Source organism: Heterocephalus glaber, unplaced genomic scaffold (assembly GCF_053883595.1).
Source record: "Heterocephalus glaber isolate CG9 unplaced genomic scaffold, H.glaber_assembly_v1.0 deba00001606, whole genome shotgun sequence".
Lineage (NCBI taxonomy): Eukaryota > Metazoa > Chordata > Mammalia > Rodentia > Bathyergidae > Heterocephalus > Heterocephalus glaber.
Window position 1 is genome coordinate 27279882 of NW_028258377.1, and position 21474 is coordinate 27301355.

General features: G+C 35.5%; 1 pseudogene; it reads right to left on the bottom strand.

Annotated features, from left to right (window-relative positions):
- Positions 1-20128: 20128 nt before the first annotated feature.
- On the bottom strand, positions 20129-21237 carry LOC101719774 (mortality factor 4-like protein 1 pseudogene; annotated as a pseudogene).
- Between the last annotated feature and the right edge of the window lie 237 nt (positions 21238-21474).

The following is a 21474-nucleotide window of genomic DNA, read 5'->3' on the forward strand; positions in this document are numbered from 1 at the left end:
GTAAACTAAGAGTGGAAAAGTTACCAAATAATAAACATATTGCAAATCTGAAGTGATAAGTATAAATATTGTGGTCATTATATGTAAAAAGCAAGTTTCCAAATTTTTCCATTAAGAGATAGAAACTACAAAAACCAAGTCCAGCTGAAGACTGTTCATAAGGAAGACACAGACAAAGCAGAAAAATATACAAGAATTCAGGTTAAAAGAATGTGTAAAGAAATCACAAACCAAATAGCAAAAATGACAATATAGGCAAGGTGGATTTTAAAGTCAATGTAACAATAATGAAGTAAGTTATAAATACTTGCTCATGAATTTGATTTTTAGAGAAATTCTAACAAATGTACTAGAGATTATGAAATTATATTCTAGCCAGGCATGGTGGTGCACACCTGTGATCTCATTATGTTGGTGGTGGAGAGAGGAGGATTGCGAATTCAAGCCCAGCCTTTATTAGTAACATATCAAAAACTTGTCTCAAGAGTGACCAGCGATCAGACAGTGAGGACCTAAGCCCCACCCCCCCAGCCACCAGTTTAGCTGGCACCTACAGTACCTACCCCTCCAACCCCTCCTCCACTGCCTCTGGCCTCCTGGCTGTGCCCATACCTGGTTCCACACTACAAGGGCACAGGGGGTTCATAAAGGCCATTGTCATGAGCTCCAGAAGATAGAGCTGAAGTGAACAACAGAAAGAGAGCCTCTCTTAGGCTCCTTGATGAAAACTGAAGCCCACTAGAAAAGTGAAGAGAATCTCTGTAATAAAGGCACACCAGACCACCATAGTTGGTAAGATGGAGGGATCATCACCTGCCATTGGAACCTGGACTATCTTCAGGGGAAGGGCAGCTGGAACTTGCAGTAGAACCTTGCAGAGTTCAACCCTGCAGGAGGACAGGGAGCTCAACTTTGGACTTGCAGCCAGAAATCTACCTGAATCTCACAGGTCTGCTACTGGATTGCTGAGACTCATTGACTTATATCTTCACACTGCTGCCCATGTTGTCTATTATGAGAGCAGAGACATATCCTGAAGGAGCCCCTTCATTTTTATTTTTTGTTATTTTCAAAATTAACTTTTTTGCTCTTATTTTTAATTTTTTTTCTACTCTTCAAATTTTTCTTTCTTCTTTTTTTCTTTTCTCTTTTCTTTCTTTCTCTCCCTCTCTCTCTCTCATTCTCTTGGTGTCCCACATTGTTCTTCATCTCCCTTTTGGTTTCTCTTCTGGCCCTAATTCAGATTTCTTTTTTTATTTTTCTTTTCTTCTCTTTTTCCTTCTCTCAATTGTCATTAGTTTTAAAGGAAAGTAAATACAGTTTCTTGCCTCCCTATTGCTCTTAGGTTGTTCTGTTCTTGTCTTTGTTCCTTCATTCTGTCTTTTCCTCTTGTCTTCAACAATTTCTTAGAGTTTACATGATCTTCCTATGTCCTCTGGCCTCACTGCTAACCTTTCCTTATCCTTCTACCTATCCCTCCAACCCCAATTCCTTCTAATTCCCCATCCTGAAGGGTAAAGTTGCTATATTGAAGAGTTTATTCACTATAAACATATGTTGGGCTGGCCCTCAATTTTGATTTAATTCACACAGTTAAAGGTGATAGATAATAACTACCAGAAACTGTCATTTTCTAAGTTGTGCTTGATGCTATGGTGTTGCTGATTGTATCACTTGGGCTAAGGAGTTGTGATTGATCTAATCAGTTGTCCTTCCTGATATAATGAAAATGAGATAGCCTCAGAGTCATTAGAGCCTCAAAACCTAAAGATCAGATATACCTGGAAGACACCTTGGAGAAGCAATCATTCCATAAGGGTTCTAAATACAAGCAAAAAAGATACTTACAATAAGCAACTTCAAAGTATCAACCCAGGAACTAAACCAAGGACAGTACCAAAAACAAATATGAGAAGACATTTAAGCAAAGCACAAACCCAGACTTCCACACCACCAAAGGCAAATTCTGGGGGAAATGAGGTGGAAAAGTCTAATAATCAGCCACCTGGACACCCTGAACTGGTAGCACAGGAGGTAACAAAACAGATGAATGAGGCTCTAGAAAAATTCAAAACAGAAATAATTTCTCAGATAACTACAGAAATGGTGAGCAGAGTGAAAGACATGATTAGAGGCTCTAGAACAGAAACAGATGAAAAAAAAAAAAAATAGATGAGCTCGGAACCATGCTGGAAGCCATGAATGCCCAGCATAAGAAAGAAATGGAAAGCATGATCACCCAACATAGGAAAGAAATGGAATCCATGAGACAGACTCAAACAGATATCCAGGAGATTAAAAACTCCATTGAAAGTATTCATAGCAGATTGAGCATATGTGAAGATAGAATAACAGATATAGAAGACAGGACTGTACTTAGTGATCAAGAAAACAGAGATTTCTTAAAAATAGAAAGAGATAACAAGAAATTAATCCAGCAGCTGCTAAAATGATGCAAAGAAAAATAACATAAGACAGATAGGAATCCACGAGAAAGCAGGAGAAAGTACAAATGACTTAAAAAAAACTGTTCATAGAAGTAATAGTAGAAAACTTCCCAGACAGAGGTGGAAAATTGAACATACATATAAGTGAGGCATATAGAACTCCAACTAGCCACAATTAAAAAAAATCTACACCTAGACATATAATAGTCAAGATCCCAGAAACCCAACATAAGAAAAAAATCCTACAAGCAGTTAGAGAAAAGAAACAAATCACCTACAAAGGAAAGCCCATCGGAATCATGGCAGACTTCTCAACAAAACCCTCAAATTAAGGACAGCCTGGAGTGAAGTATTTCAAGCCCTAAAAGAAAATAACTTCCAACCTAGACTGTTGTATCCTGCAAAATTATGTTTCAAAATCAAAGAGGGAATTAGACACTTCTATGACAAAGATCACCTGAGAAATTTCATGAACACCAAGTCAGTAATCCAAACAATTCTAAACAATATCCTTGAAAAAGACAATGAAGGTCACAGCTCCATGAGTCCCAACAGAGCAAAGCCACCAGGCAAAGCAAGAAACTAAAGGGAAAGAGCAAAAAATAAAAAATAAAAGACACAACAATAGTAAAACATCATGACAAAGATGAATCCATATTTATCAATTATAACCATCAATGTTAATGGCCTCAATTCACCAATCAAAAGAAATAGACTGGCAGAATGGATTAAGAAGGAAAATCCAACAATATGCTGTATACAAGAAACACACGTAACTCAAAAAGAAATTCACATACTGAAAATAAAAGGATGAAAATGGTTCTCCATGTGACAGGGATGTAGAAAAAAGCAGGGGTAGCAATTTTATTTGCAGACATAGTAGATTGCAAACCAAAACTAATTAAGACAGACAAAGATGGTCACTACATCTTTGTGAAGGGAACAATCCAAGAGGAAGACATGACAATCATAAATATATATGCACCAAATAAAAATGCCCCCAACTATACAAAAGAAATATTAATGGACATGAAAAACCAAATAAGCACTAATACAATTGTAGTGAGGGACCTCAATACCCTACTACCACAAATAGACAGATCATCTAGACAAAAAAAATCAACAGCAAAATTTTAGAAATTAACCAAGCTATTGCACAAATGGACTTAATAGATGTTTACAGAGTGTTCTACCCCCAAAAATCAGAATATACATTCTTTTCAGCTGCACACTGGTCATTCTCCAAAATAGACCACAAGCTAGCTCATAGGACATGTTTGGGTAAATGTAAAAGAATTGAAGTTACCCCCTGTATATTATTGGACCATAGTGCAATAAAATTGGAAATCAATAGCATGAGAAACTGCCCCCACAAATGCATGAAAATTGAATAACACTCTCCAGAACAACCAATGGGGTCCAGAGGAAATTAAAGAAGAAATTAGACACTTTCTACAAGTAAATGATAATGCCAGTATAACATACAGGAATCTATGGGATACAATGAAAGCAGTTCTATGAGGGAAATTCATAGCAGTGAATGCCCATATTAGAAAAACAGAGAGAGCTCAAATAAACAACCTGATGCTGAATCTCAAGCTCCTAGAAAAAGAAGACCATGGCAAACCCAAAGCTCCTACAAGAGAAAAAAATTATAAAGATCAGAGCAGAAATCAATGCAATGGAGACTAAGAGAATGATACAAAAAATCAATGAATCAAAGAGTTGGTTTTTCAAAAGAATAAATACAATTGACAAACCTTACCCAACCTTATCAAACAAAGGAAAGAAAAGGGTCAAATCCATGCAATTAGGAATGAAAAAGTTGAAGTCACAACAGATCCAGCCAAAATCCAGAGGATCATCCATACCTACTTCTAGAACCTGTTCTCTAATAAAATGGAAAATGCAGGAGAAATAGACAGATTCCTAGAAACATACAAATGGCCAAAGTTAAAAGAAGATATAACAATTCTAAACACCCCAATCACAATGAGTAAAGTTGAAAATGTAATTAAAAATTTACCAGCAAAGAAAAGCCCAGGTCCTGATGGCTTCATTACTGAATTCTATGAGACATTTAGAGAAGAACTATCACCATTACCCTTTAAACTCATCAATGAAATGGAAAGGGAAGCAATACTTCCAAATTCATTCCTGGAAGCAAGTATTACTTTGATTCCAAAACCAGGGAAAGACCCAACCCAAAAAGACAGCTACAGGCCAATCTCCCTAATGAACATAGATGCAAAAATCCTCAACAAGATACTGGCAAACAGAATACAAAGTGTCATCTAGAAGATCATATACCCTGACCAAGTTGGATTTATCCCAGGGATGCAAGGATGGTTCAATATATGTAAATCAATAAATGTAATATACTATATTAACAGAGCCAAGGACACAAACCATATAATCATCTCAATAGATGCAAAAAAGCATTCAACAAAATCCAATACCTGTTCATGATAAAAACTCTACAAAAAATTGGAATAGAAGATTTTCATCTCAACCTGATTAAGGCTATCTATGAAAAAGCCAACAGTTAACATCATACTAAATGGTCAAAAACTGAAAACTTTCATGCCAAAAGCACGAACAAGACAAGGATGCCCGCTATCATGACTCCTGTTCAATATAGTTCTGGAAACATTATCCACAGCAATTAGAGAAGAGAAAGAAATAAAAGGAAAAAAGATAGCAAAGGAAGAAGTTAAACTGTCATTATTTGCTGATGATAAATACTTTACATAGAAGACCCAAAAACTCCACCAAAAGACTTCTAGACTTAATTGACAGATTCAGGAGAGTAGCTGGATACAAGGCCAACACTCCAAAAACAATAGCCTTCTTATATACAAATAACAGACTCACTGAGAAAGTAATTAGGGAAATAATTCCTTTTACAATACCATCCCAAAAAAATGAAATATCTAGGAAGCAATCTAACAAAGGAAGGAAAAGAACTCTACACTGAAAACTATAGCACTCTAAAAAATGAGATCAAAGAGGATATATGGAAATGGAAAGACATCCCTTGTTCTTGGGTAGGAAGAACCAATACAGTGAAAATTGCCATAATTCCAAAACTGCTCTATAGATTTAATGCAATGCCGACTGAAATTCCAACAATATATTTCACAGAACGACAGAAAACCATCCAAAAATTCATTCGGAAGCAGAAGAGACCTAGAATAGCAAAAGCAGTTCTAGGTAAGAGAGACATGGCAGGGGGTATCACAACCTCCAACTTGAAACTATACTACAAAGCTACTGTGATACAAACTGCATGGTATTGGCAAAGAAACAGAACCAAGCATCAGTGGAATAGATTAGAAGATGCAGAAACAACTCCAGACATAGCCTTCTCATCTTTGACAAAGGAGCCAGCCACCCTCAATGGAGGAAAGATAGCCTATTTAATAAACGGTGTTGGTGTGTGCTTCTTCTGCAAACCTACCCTTCTCTCCTTTGATCAGTGGCTCTTCCTTCCCAACCCACTGATGAGCTCCAGCCTAGTCTCTATCTACATCTCTTCCTATAGTTTTAAACACAATCTATATATGGATTCTTTCCAGATTTCAGCCTGTAACTCTGTACAGTACACATACAACTCACATACAACTATGTACAGTACACAGTATTTGATAGTGTGATAAATGACTGTTACTGTTTTAGGCACTTATTATAACATGCTGTGATTTTCATCCTTTAGAGCATAATCCTACTCATATAAAAGTTTACCATAAAACAGTGTGCTGCTATGCCAGTGGTAGCCTCATGTATCTCATGTTTAACTGTGTATTTGGGTAATATCAAAGGCCCATCACAGATGACTGACATATACCTTTTCAGTTTGCACTTAAAAGTTGACACTCTGTGTGGTACTCTGTGATACGCATGGATAAAATTCCCTAATAACATATTTCTCAGATTATATTTCCATCACATGTCATATGGCTGTATTGAAATTTAAATAAAAAACAAATTTGGCCTATTTAGAGTGTACTAGCTAATTAGAATTTTTTTCCAGGCCACTATTTGTTCAGTATTAGATTTGAAAATCTTTCTAAAACAAATCACATCCTCTGATGCTTGAGATTTTTTTATTATTATTATATGGAAAAATGTTTAAGTACTTTTCAATTTTGCTTTGGTTGAGTTCTACTATATTTGAATATTATAGTTTTTTTCCCTTGCATTGTTTTTCTTTGAATAATTTTAATTTTTGTATATGTGTTTGATAATAAAGTTATACATTTAAAAAAATAAAATTAAATTAAATGGTGTTGGAAAAACTGGATTTCAACCTGCCAAAGACTAAAATTAGACCCATATCTATCACCATGCAGTAAACTAAGATCAAAGTGGATTAAAGATCTAAATATTAAAACAGAAACACTAAACTTGCTGGAAGATAAGTTAGGTAGAACTCTTGAAGACATTGGCTCAGGAAAAGACTTTATAAACAAAACCTCAGTAGCATAGGAAGTAGCACAAAGAATCAACACCTGGGATCTCATCTTATTAAAAAGCTTCTGCACTGCAAGAGAAACCACCAATAGAGCTAAGAGACCACCTACAATGTGGGAAAATATATTTAGCAGCTGTACCTTCAAGGACTACTATCCAGAATATATAAAAAACTTTAAAAAATCAGACCTCCCAAGTTTAAAAAAACCAATTCAAAAATGGGCATCTGAAATGAACAGACATTTCTCAGACAAAGAAGTAAAAGCAGCAGATAAACATATGAAAAAAATGTTCAACATCACTGATCATTCCAGAGATGCAGATGAAAACAACACTGAGACCAGAGAAGCTGAGCTGGTCCCAGCACCGGGAAGGAAGCTCCATGCCTCCATCCCAGGCTCCTAGGGCAGAGAAGCTCAGCTGGTCCCAGCACCCAGAAGGAAGCTCCCCTCCTCCATCCCAGGCTCCTAGGGCAGAGAAACTCATCAAGTCCCAGCACCCAGAAGGAAGCTCCCCCACCACCATCCCAGGCTCCTAGGGCAGAGAAGGTGAGCCATGTGGGTGCCAGAAGTACCCCCCCCCCAGCCCTGGAAATGAGAAGACACGTAAACAAGCCTCAAAAACAGATTTCCAGATAACCTACAGCAACCCCAAAGGGAAATGAGATGGAACAATCTAATACTCAACCACCTGGACTCTCTGAACTGGCAACAAAAGAGGATCTGGGAAAAATGAAATCAGAAATAATTACTCACATAACAGCAAAGATTGTGCTCATGGTGTGAGACATGACTAACAAATCTAGAGAGGACACAGATAAAAAAATAGAGTATCTGAGGAACATGATGGAATCCCAACATAGGAAACAAATGGAATCCATAAAATAGATACAAACAGATTTCCAAGAGATTAAAAACTCCATCGAAAGTCTGCACAGCAGAATGAACCAAAGTGAGGATAGAATTCCACATATAGAAGATAAGATTACAATTAGTGACCAGGAAAAGGAAAATTGCTTTAAAATTCTAAGGGAACATGAGAAATCAATCCAGAAGCTGCCAGACGATGCAAAGAAGAATAACGTAAGACTGATTGGAGTCAATGAAGAAAGAGGAGAGAGTGCAGATGACATAAAAAAAACTGTTTACAGAAGTGATGGCAGAAAACTTCCCAAGGAGGGGAAAAGAGCTTGACATACAGGTAAGTGAAGCATGCATATAGGACTCCAGCTAGCCTTAATAAAAAAAAAATCTACACATAGGCATATAATAGTTAGGATTCCAGAAATCCAACAGAAGAACAAAATTTTACAACAGTGAGAGAAAAGAAACAAATCACATACAAAGGGAAGCCCATCAGAATCACAGCACACTTCTCAATGCAAACCCTCAAGGCAAGAACAGCTTGGAGTGATGTATTTCAAGCCCTAAAGGAAAACAGCCTCCAACCCAGATTGATGTACCCTGCAAAACTATCTTTCAAAATTGATGGAGAAATAAGATACTTTCATGATAAAAGAGCACCTCAGGAACTTCATGAATACCAAACCGGCACTCCAAAAAATTTTAGACAATACCCTAGGAAAAGACAATGAGGATCACCACCCCAGGAAACCCAGCAGAATGAATCCATTGGGTGTGACAAATTAAATGCAAAGGGGGAGAATCCAACAAAAAGAAAAAGTTATCACAAGGCTTTTAAAACTTTTAACTTCATCTCCCTAATGAGTGTAGAATTCAATCTTATTATTGTACTGATTAGTATTTTTCTGATTCTAGAGTTGCACACCATTCCTTGTGCTATACTGGCTATTTATCATCTTCTTACATCTACGTTTTAATTGGGTTGTCTATTAATGAACTCTAAGAATTCTTTACATATTCTGGTCATAGGTTATATGTATTGTAAATATGGTCTGCTTAAGGACCACTTTTCATTTTAATGATGTCACTTAAAGTTCTAAATTTTGATGGAATCTCATTTATCAATTTTTTTCTTTTATACACCATGGTTTTTGTATCCTAGGTAGTTCTTGCCTACCCTGAATTCATAAATATTTTCCCTTATAATTTTTTCTTAAAGTTTCATACTTTTAGACTTTCTTATTTGGGTTCACAAATCCCTTCAAGTTATTTTCATGTATGGAAATAAAGGGTTGAGGTTAATTTTTTATATACAGATACCAGGTGTTCTAGTGCCGTTTGCTGAAAACACTGTCTCTTCCTCAGCTCTTGAATTGAGTTTATATTCTATAAAATGCTAATGTTAAAGAATCTTTCAAAACTCAGTGGACAATATATGTGTGGTTCTAGTTCTAGATTCTCTGTTTTATTCCAATGATCTATATCTTTCCTTACACCAACATTGCCTTGATTACTGTAGCTTTAGAAGAAGTCTTAAAATTAGGTACTAAATGTCTTCCAACACTGTTTTTGTTTTTAACTTTTCTAGGTTCTTTGTAGTCCTACATAACTTTTAAATTTCAATATCCAATTCTTCATTTATAACAAGTATACACAGACCTGAATTTTTATATATACCTTGTGTTTTCTAATCCTGCTAAATTCAAGTACAAGTTCTAGGGGCTCCTAGAGATTTCTTAGTATTTTCTCTGTAGATGATCATTTCATCTCCATATAAAGATTTTGCTTCTGCCATGCCAATCCTATCCTAGTTGTGTCATTTTATTGCCAGACTATTTTGGTGGGGACTAGGTTTCCAAGTTTAATGGACAGATAAAGAGTAAGCATATCTGGCCTTGTTCCCCACCTTAAGGAGAAAGCATTGTATCGTCTCCATTCATATAAGGTGTTCTTCCTGGAAGTATGGAGTACATGTCTTTAATCTGTTGAGAAGCTTCTGTTCTATTTCTAGTCTCCTGATAGCTTTTAACATGAACAGCTATAGAATTTAGTCCAATACTTTTTCTCCAACTAGTGACAGGGTCATATGGCTCTTTCCTTTCCTCTGTTGAAATGATGACTTTTGGGGGTGAATCTTCCAATGCTGAACCAACACTGCCATCCCTATAACAAAACCACTTTCTACATCCTGCCAGATCTGATTTCTAATAGTTTGTTCTGTTAAACAAATTTCTATCTATATTCATACTTTTTTCTTCTGTTATCTTTATCCAATTTTAGGATTAGCACAATGTTGATTTCCTAAAATGAGGGGAGAAGTGTTCCTTCTTTTTTCTGCTTTAATTGTTTGATATAATTTATCAGTTAAAATGTTTATGAGCCTGCCATTGTCATATAGGTAGGTTTTCAAGCTAGGAATATACTTTCTTTAATAGGTGCTATTCAAATTTTATATTTTCTCCAGTGTTAGTTGCATTCATTTGTCTTCCAAGGTACTTCTTAGAAGTTGTCAAATTTATTTCAAAAACGATTTTTGTAATATGCTTTTTATATCCTTTTAAAGTCTGTAAAATCTGTGGTAATGTCTCCTAGATCTTAATATTGTAATTTTAGAAATGTATAACTGATATTGTGTAACAGGAAGAAAAGGTCTAAAAGAGCAGGGGAATTGAGAGGAGTAGGAGAAGGAGAAAAAGAGAAAGGAAAAAATATGAGAAGAGGAAAAAATTTTAAACAAAGTCTTTGCAAATAGGGAAGGGTGGAGGGGGTGAAAGGAGGGCAAGGGAAGGGGAAAAAAATAAGAACCAAGATAGTCATGTAAATGTACAAGATCCCAATGATGAATGTAGCTGTATTTTATACCTAAAATGTACCAATAAAGTTAATGGGGGAAAAAAAAGTTTAGTCATCTAGTGGATGTGTAGTATGTAACTGCACTTTCAATTTCCATTTTTCTAAAACTAATGATCTTGAGATTCTTTCATGTGCTTATTGGTCATTTATATCCATATGGAGAAATATGAATTCAAATTCTTTGCCCGTTTTAAAATTGCGATTTTCTTCCCCATGAGGAATGTTATCATTATGTACTACAAATGTACTAATAAAAACTAAATACCTGTGATTAAAAAAAAAAAGAAAACAACACTGAGATTCCACTTCAGCCCAGAAAGAATGGCTGCTATCAAGAAATCTAACAATAACAAATGTTGGAGGAGTTGTGAGGAGAAAGGAACCCTCTCCATTGTTGGAGTGCAGACTGGTGCAACCACTGTGGAAATCAGTATGGAGATACCTCAAAGAACTAGGCCTAGATTTGACCCAGCTATTCTCGTGCTGGGGATCTTCCCCAAAGAATTAAAAGAATTATACCACAGAGATATATGTGCACCCATGTTTTATAGCAGCACAGTTTGTAATAGCTAACGCCTGGAAGCAGCCCAAGGGCCCATCAAATAGAAACTGAATAAAGAAGACGTGTTTTTTAAAAAATAAAATGGAACACTACTCAGCCTTAAAGAATGACAAACTAGAGACATTTATAGCTAAATGGATGCATATTGAGGTCATACTCTTAAGTGAGATAAATATGACACACATGTGTAAATACCAAATAATTTCTCTGGTGTGAGAAACTGAAAATGTAAATAATGATTAAAATAAATAATTGATAATTTTAAATATGAAGAAAAGGTCCAAAAGGGTAGGGGAAGTGGGAGGGGAAGGGGAAAGGAAAGAAGGAAAGGGAAAAATTATGAGAAAAGGAAAAAATGGAAATAAAGTCTTTGTAAATAGGAAAGGATGGAGGGGTTGAAGGGTGGGTGGGGAATGGGGAACAAATAAGAACCAAGATACATCACGCACAGGTAAAAGTACCCAATGATAAATGTAAATGTATTGTATACCTAAAATGTACCAATAAAATAATTTAAGGAAAAAAAAACTTGCCTCAAAATTTAAAAAATGTGGGGATGTGGGGATGCAGTTTAGAGCAAAGGTCATGGGTTCAATCCCTGAAACAGAGAGAGCAAGAAAGATAGAGAAAGAGACACACACACAGAGAGAAAGAGAGAGAGAGAGAGAGACCTAAATTCCAAGATATGGTATACACAAAAGTTATGAAATGCAACCATTGATGAAAATGATGTCATAACTATACTAATTTCAGATGAGATAGACTTCAGAATAAGTAAATCTATCAAACAGAAAAAGGGCATTAAATAATCACAGAGTCGAGTCTCCAAAATGATGTAACATTCATTTACTAGGAGAACATTAAACTAGATTAGGCTAAAACTGAATAAAACTGAAAATAGAAAAATTCATTATTACATCTGCAAATTTCAGTATTCATCTATCAGGAATTTACAGGTCAAGTCGGCAAAAAATCATTAATGACACAGATAAACTGAACAGTACTATCCATCAGTTTCTTCTAATTAATATTTTTAGAATACTTCATCAACAGCAGAACAAACTTTCTTTTTAAACTCAATGAGATATTCAAAGGCAGACTACATTCTAAATCTAAGATATATATGTAAACAATTTTTAAGAATTATAATCTTACAAAATATTTCTGAGACTATAATGAAATTAAATTAGAAATCAAAACAAAAATAAATGCTGAAAAATTCAAAAACATTGAGATGCTAAATTATTGCACTTTTAAATATCACATAGATCAAAAACCTCTTAAGAGAAAGGAAAAATATATTGAACTGAATAAAAAATGAGATGACAACTCATCAAAATTTGTGGGATGCTACAAAATATTCAGGGAAATTTATAGCATGGAATATTTATATTAGAAAAGGAAAAAACTTTAAAATATGTAATCTAAGCTTCTATCTTAGGAGTCTACAGGAAAGAAAGAGATATAAACTTTAAAGTAAACAAAACATAAGATATAATAACAGAGTAGATACTAATGAAATTGAAAAGAGAAGACCAAATGAGAAAACAGTAAAATATAATTTGGTTCTTAGAAAATATTCATAGAATTAAGAAACATGTACCCAGGCTAGCCAAGAGTAGAAGAGCTATCCCATATTACTAATATTAGCAATGAAGAAGAAATCATCAACACTGATTCACTGAATATAAGCGGATAAGAAATATTTGGAAAAACGTTATTCTCAGTTTCAAGTTTTAAAACTTGAAAGACACAAACTGTCAAAACACACAAGAATTGCATATCATGAGTAAATCTACAGCATATCTAATAAATACATTGAGCCCATTATAATAACTTTCTGAAGCTTAGAACTTGTATACCTCTTCTGAAAAGAAAGCAGACACAAATAGTTTCATTAGTGAATGCTAACAAACATTTCAGGAAAATGTATTACAGATTTTCTACAGTCTCTTCCAGAAAGAGATAAGAACATATATAATTCATTTGACAAGGACATATAGAAAAACATTAAATACTAAAACAATGAGGACCTTACTGGAATGAAAAACACAGACTAATATCTGATGTGAACATTGATACAAACACCACAAAAGTAAAATCTAAAAATGTATAATAATATTTTAGAGCATAACAAGCTCTTTTTATTTTGAGTATTCACATCAAATTTAGCATTTAAAAGTCAAGATGAACCACCACATCAACAAGCTAAAAGTTCAAAACCATATTTTAAAAATTATAATAAATTGAATTCAAGTATGCCAAGTAAAAAGTGTTAATGATAATGCTAAAAAGTATTTTTGAAAAAGAAAAATAAAGGCAAGATTAAAATGGGCCCAGTATATGACAACTGAGCATATTGCATGGAATTCTGAAGGGATTTTCTTACCCCTAGTTATCTCCACATGCCTTCTTTGTTCTTTTCTAACTAGTCCTTTCATCTTCTTAGTCTCCATGACTGAACTTTTTATCATATCTCATCTCTAAAAGAAAATCTTATAGTACCCTACACCACAGAAAGTACTCTTCTTGATGTCAAAATATCTATTGCTCAGTTAAATTTTATTTTCAACTGTTTTTAAATGAAGTTCTTATGTAATTTGTATTATACTAAGAAGAATTCTAGATACTTCAGGATCAGGATTGTACCTGTAGAAATCTTTGCATGCCTCCCCCTGTGCCAAACATACTGGGAGACCCCAACATCACTTGCATAGTTAACTGATACACTTTTTCTGAGGTTCATAACAGCACTGTTTATGATATGCTTAGACACTCTTGTGATGCCTATTTTTAAAATTATAATATAAATTACAAAAATTATGAAATACCTTTATTGGATCGACTTAAATGAATGTATAGGAAAAAATTACTCCACCAAGATCACAAGGTAGGCATACATCATATCACTAATCGTGCATATAGAGGTACTCCCCATGAATATGACCCTCTTCCCACAGTCCTACAAATCATTATTCAATGTTTTTTCTGCCTTTGTCTGGTTTTGGTCCTCCTTAATCAGCTCATCACCAGAGGAATCCTGGGTTACTGCCTTAGTTAAAATCCTTGGATTCTCCTTGCCGTTAAGATAAAATCCACAGTCTAGCATGATACTCAATGTCTACTCTTATCAGGCACCTGTTTCCCTTGAGTTATCTATTGCCATTCACTGAGGGAATTACCAGCCCTTCTGTCTTTTCCCTCACCTAATCTATGCTCATTGGACCAGAGTCACTCATGAGTGATCGATCAGCAAGCTTTTCCTGCTAAAAAATAGATCCTTTTCCTCCTTTGTCACTATTGATCGTCTTGTGCTAAACCATAAATCCTCCAGAGATGGTGTCTCTTATCTCCTCTTAATCAGTTCCTACCACAGGCATTTAATACTTTCTCAGTTAGAATGTGCTAAATAAATGGGGGAAAAAATGTCCCAACAGAAAAACTTGAAAGCATCCAAATTGCTTACTTGGCCAGAGAAGTTACTGAAGCTGGCAGTGATGGTGATAAGAGGGAATCAGTTTGGGTTTGGATTGGATTAATATTCCCCAAACAGAGAATACTCAGAGTGTTGAAAAAGCTTTTCAACTACAAATCTCTGAAAAATATCTAAAATCAGAATTTTCTTTTTAATAAAGAGGCCTTGTAACCTCAGTGACCATACCATCTGTTACATAATTTAGTAATATCACTTAAAGTGAATTGCATTTTCTAAGTTTGTCCCGTCCCTCATCTGTTCCATGTGGTAAATGGCATGACATTTTTAGCACATTCAAATTGCAAGTAATTTAGCATTTATGAAAGTTCCTTGGTGAGTTCAGTCATATTCAGACAGTAATTATGATTTGTTTGAAAATGGACCATAAGGCATGACTATGGTATCATATACATGAAATACATCTATTGACTTTCTAAGTTTTGAGTACAGTAATTATTCTGAAATGAAGAAAAGCCAATTTTAATTGTTTTTATCAGCTTCAAAATGTGCAAGTTAATGAGATTTTTACCCCAACAGTTTTATTGTTTTCCTTGTGAATTTTAGCCTCCTAATCAATATCATATCTCTTTGATCAGATCAGAGACATATTCTATTGTCTGACATTTTCACCTAGGTGGTACTTTATTTTTTTATTAATTTTTATAATTTTTATTAGCACATGTTTATTACTTTAGATCTTGAGGACAATTCAAGATAGAGTATCTTCTTCAAAATGTGTCTGATCATTGCTTAGGAGTAATGCACATCTAAGTCAGACCTCCCCATGCCCACTTCTCCGCCAGCCACCAGCCCCATGTAAATTGCACAAATTGCATGGCAGGCTAGACCAAAGATGGTGAACCTTTTAGAGATGAGTGCACAAATTGCAACCCAGAAGTCACTTACTTATTGCAAAGTACCAACAGTGCAATTAAACCTGGATACTCAGATTTTAATTTAGAAAAAAATACCTCACACATTAACATATTTTGTCTTAAAAGGAAAATACAAAATAACACATATACCATAGGTTCACCACCACTGACCTACACCATTTACATTACTAACACTTTTCAAAAAATGAGTTATCTTTCATTTATTCACTTGTTATTTCATCAGTATGCAATTAGTAACCACTTTTTATAGAATAGGTAACATAATAGTGCTAAAAAAATTGTCAGTGGTGAAAGGAAAAGGAAAGACAAGTTCTCTGCCTTCACTGAGTATACAGTGTGGTCAGAGAGAAATGTAAGTGAATTGGAAAGGTAAAATACCAGCATGTGCTGCGACCCAAGAGTTAAAAGAACACTGAGAAAGTGTATAGGAAGGGCACAAGAACCAATTTGTGAAATAAAAGAAAATCTCCTTGACCAAAATGACATCTCAGTTGAGAGCTACAGAACAACAGGAGGCACCTAATCCATCACTTAGGTACTGTAATGGCAGCCAAGGTTAATATTTACAGACCTGTGGATAAGACAGCTCTGATGCCTTAGAGGAAAAGGCAATTTGGACCATTTGGTCTCCAAATACTGAAACAGGCAGAGCTATTACTAACCATCACTGCCACTTCCATTAAAATTTCCTGTATTCATTGTTAAATGAGTCAGTAGCAAGTCTCATTGTAGAAGGGATAACCTTGTACTTTTGCTCTCCTTTGAGAAAAACAGAGTTCTGCCAGCTTTTCCCTGTTTAATCATGTGTTGAATCTCAGGAGCTCCTTTTAGGACACTGTCTTTAAATGAGTCCCTTAACACATCTAGATGTTAAAATCACACATCCTCACCTGAATGTACTTCGGGAGGTTTGGTGCTGTGCACGAGTCCTCATTAGGAAAATGACAGAGCCTTGATTCTTATTCAGTTTTGAAAAAATGATACCTCATGTCTAGGCATGCTAGTTTGTAGTTTTAAAAATAAATGTGAGATCTCAGAGTCAGGTGGACTTAGCTAGCTCAGACTGGAATTTTGAATAGGAAAAATGATACAGGGACTAGGGCAATATAGGAGAATTTTTTTTATTCTTTCTTTAACTTTACATTTTAACATGATACTCAAATTATTTGCAAATTCACCACAAGAAGATTTTAGTATATGAGTGAGTCTTTTCAAGACAGCTATCTTTTTTTTTGCACTGAATTAGAGACTTTACAGTTGATCTGGAATTAGAACTCTGTATGATCTCAACAATTGGTCTCTGTCTTGGCCATGTGTATAATGAGGGAGCAGATTTAGATAACATGTGACCAACACGAGAGATAACCATAATTTTTGCCGAATGGACTCATGGCAGATGTCACTAATCCATATTACTCTCTTTCCCACTGAAGTTCAACTCCAGGTTCTTACTTAGTACAGCATTCTGGTCAACTGTGAACCAACTGGAGCTGGGACAAAAAATAAAATGAGTTTATTGTTCATTACATAGGTCTCAGTCCTCTTATTCCATTAATACTACTCAAATAGGATAATTCTGTAGAGTGTTGCATCGGCTTTAGTTCTCAATATTGTTATCATGGAACATAGAGATGTGCACTGCAAAAACAACAAATCAGTACAACAAAATTCCCCATGCAAGTAAAAAGAATAGCAATAAAGCCAAATTTCAATTCAGAGATAGCTACTATTAATAATTTGAGAATGTATTTTTAGCTCTGTATCTGGGGCTAAATCATTCATAAATGTGTTTTAGTTGGATCATTTTTTATTTTCTAATTTTATACCTCACAGATAAACAACATTTCTTTATTTTGAACTCCTACAGATTGACATGATCTATATCTAAGGCATTTTGAGGAAAAAAGTTTTTAATGTGAGACCCTATTCTTTTTTTTTTTTGGTACCAGGGATCAAACTCTGGACTTTGCACTTGCAAGGCAGGTGGCAGAACCACTGGGCTAAATCCCTGGCTCAAACCCTATTCTTACTGGTCAATTCTTGTCTTTCCATTAAGGAAGGGTTAGTTTTCTGACCATGTAGAACTTTGTAAATGGACATATAAAAATGGCTTTCAATGGAAACTTTATTTCCTGACCTTAGAACCTGTTACTTCCCAAAAGGCTGGTTGACCAGTTGGTGGGTCCTGTGCCTGAGAGGAATGTATGACACATTTCTATCTTCATGTCTGCATAATTCTGAGACTCTCTTTGGACTCTAGATCAAACTTTTTCACTCATTCTTTGTTAGTGCACTTTTTAATTCTTCCTTACAGCAGCAAATGTAATGTATCTAAAACAAAGCAGTTAATATTGTGGGCTACTATCATGTTGTTTGTGATCCAGTCCTTGTTGTACTCTCTGTCATTAGCCTTTAGAGATGCTATCTTCTGTTTACACTGAAGGTAGACTAAACTATTTTCAGTCACCAGAGGAAGCATGCCCTCCAGAGCCTCTGGGCCTTTTCATATGTTGTTCTCTCTTTTTATTTCTCACAAAATCCTAACTCCATAAGTTTGTCCTTCAGATATTATACCTTTACTACCATTTCTCTGGAAAGTCTTTATTCTCAAAGATTAAATTGGGTGGACTCTTGCTTGCTTTCCTGTATGATTTTAGTAATAACAATTACAACCTTAACAGAGTATAGCAGTCATTGTGGGTGCTTGACAATGAACTCAACAACAAAAATCCTCTGAACATAAATACTTCCTCCATCTGAAGACATGGGCCATACACTAGCACAAAGACATAAGCATCTTTTCACATCCTTATTTGCCATTTCTATGTTTTATTTGGTGAAGGGTCTGCTTTTGTCTTTGGCTAATTTTTTAATTGGATTGTTTTCTTACAGATGAGTTTTAAGAATTCTTCATATATTTTGGACAGCAGTCCTCTGTCACTTATGTCTTTCACAAATATTTTTTTCTAGTTTACAGCTTGCCCTTTTATTCTTTTGACAGTATCTTTTACAGAGGAAAATATAGTAATTGTAATTCATTTTAACAATTCTTTTATGAATCATCACCATATCTATTTTATCCCTATTTTGCCTTCTACACATTGTATATTCCTAATACTTTTAAGAGCATTCTTTTGGGTTGTATAATTATAAATAATCTTGTCTGTTTTCATGCTAAATTGTTTATACTTTGTATTTTCCCATTACCTAATTATATTTGCAGGCACTTCCAAACAGAATTGTACAATACTATTAACACTGTGTCCTTTAATTTTTGCTTGCTTTTAATAGTAATGTCGCAGGTATTTTGACAGAGTTTATGCTGCTTTAGATAGTATTGATATAGGAGGAATATAGCTCATAACCTCCTAGATGTCAGATGTGCTGACTTAGTGCTCCCTGTCATTGAAGAGTGAATTCCAAAGGACAAAAGAGGTTAAGAGTAGGAAAAGTTTATTAGGAAATAATAATAGTTCCTGAGAGACAGGAGGCATCCAAGTGGGTTGCCATCCAGGCCTTTTGTCAGGGGTAATTTATATACCATAGTCACAACATGGGTACAATGTAAGTCAAACTATAATCAACCATAAGGTTACAAGTATAGCTGCTTAGTTAATATTGCTCCAGTAGGGAAACTGAGCACATAGCAAGAGTATATGGCTGACATCATTAACTTTGGCTTATCTAAAACAAGAACATTTGGGGAAGAGATAGGACCTGGCGTTATGGATATTCACCCAGGTGTCTGATGTATATCTGGGCTTAATGGACTGGGTGACACTAATTACAGTATAGCCCCAAGTTCTGCTTATCCCTTAAGGAGTATGCAAGTCTGGCCATTATTGCTTTATCTTGGGGCCTGGCCTTCTTCAGATGCATCTCTAGCCATTTTCTGATGTCTTTTTTTTTTTTTGCTCTTTGAAATTTAAAGAAAAAGTTTTTTGAAGATCTAAAAAACAATTCCTAAAAGATTGACTTTTCCAGAAAACTGTAGCTACACAATGCATTGTGTCTATTATGTTAAAACATGCATTAGACACAAATACAAAAACCATGAAACAGTTCACCATTCTTCAACAATTTGACCAAAGAGAAAATGCCTAAGAAACAACATGGATGACTTTCAAAGGATGGGCTCTTTAAGCACCATTTAAAAAAAAAAAAAAGCACAAATGAATGAGTGTGTTCAGTTATGTACACTGAATTGGACCTTTGGCACTAGGAATCAGAGCATTTTGTCATATAGCTTTAACACATATTATAAAAGTGTGTAGTGTCAAAGGAATAGAACCACCAGCATTCAAAAGCAGCTTTGTCAACTAGGCAATAAAACACTACACCATGTCTCTCTGTTGTCCATCATTGAATACACTGGTAGCAACTTTGAAATGAAAAGAAAAAGAAAAAAGGAGCTGCAACCCCTTTTATTTTCTCTGTTTAAAATCAAAACAAACATCAACTCTGTTATACACTAACATCTTCAAAGTACATCATTTGTACAAGAGAAGGACTAGGAAAAAAAACGTGTTGACAGAGATCCAAACATGGGTGAGAGCGCCTCACACCGCTTTCTGATGGTACTCAGGAGGGGCCACTTCGTAATCACTGGCACTAAACAAGGTTGCTGAATTCTTCGCCAGATACTTGAGGAAATCATGACGATAATTCAGTAATAAAGCAAGGCTCTTCTCATCCAGCGGTGTGTAGGCCAACATAGCTCCAATTCGTACAAATAATCTCAATAGATGTGCTGCTCCATACACCTGGGACATGGGTGCATCAGGGTGATCGGCAAGGATCTCGGCGTACTGTGGTCTCTCAGATTTGTAGAGGAGCTGAGTGCCCAGCATCACACTGAAGTGTTCTTTGATCCCTGCTACAACCTCCTTAACAGCATACTCCTTATTATCCTTGTTTCCTCGATGTTTCTTATAATTTGCATCGTCCTCTAGAATGGAATCCACCTTCTTCTTGGCAGGAAGGTAAAAGAGCTGTTTCTTTATGGGAATTAAGTCCCAGTCATCAACAAGCCACGGTTTTAGCTCTTCAGGGATATTTACTTTAACTTCACTTCTGTTCATAAATGTGTCTTCATTTTCAACAGTAGGATCTACCCGGGCCCTCTTCTTCTGAGGAGGCTGGGGTGTCTCACTGGTACTGCCACCATCTCCATTACCACAGGTATTTTGTTTGTTCTTTTTTGTTTTCACTTCAACATTTTTCTGTTGCAGACCAGATGTCTTGTTTCCTGGAGCAACCCCTCTCATCTTTCCCTCTGTGTATTGCTCCTGATTGGCTTTTTGAAGTTCTCACTGTTTCTGTAGATTGGTGTCCACATATTTGAGTACTCTGCTTTCTGGAACCCATTCATTCCAACTAGAGGTCAGGAGGGGGTGGTGTACTGAGGGAGCTCCTTCAGGAACAGGAAAAAGGGCTACAATATCCTCATGTGTCTTCAAAGTATTTTCAGAGTGTCTAGGCCTCACAGCACTTTTTTTTATTCCAACCACTGTAATGTATAAAGTATTTTATTTGTTTGTCCTTTATGGCAAGCTTTACACACTTTGCTTCATAAAGAGGCCCATGAAAGCATAGTACTCGTTCACCCCCTGGAACTTGGGCGCCATTTATAAGTGATTCACCTCCTCCTTCTCCCACCACCCTGACTACCGCCCCTACTCTCTACCCCACCCAAGTTTGCATCAGACATGCCATCAGGCACAGCCGCTCTACCTGATGTCTTTATTTTTAAGCTGACTTCCTTAAAAGCCCAGTCCCTCTCTGATTGTTTAATAATTTCTATTTAACTTAGGGCCTAAAACAGTATCTTTTTTATTTTCTTTTCGTAGACAACCTAAAATTGTATTTTATGTTTGATTTTTGGCTTGAGTTGTTTAAAATACTA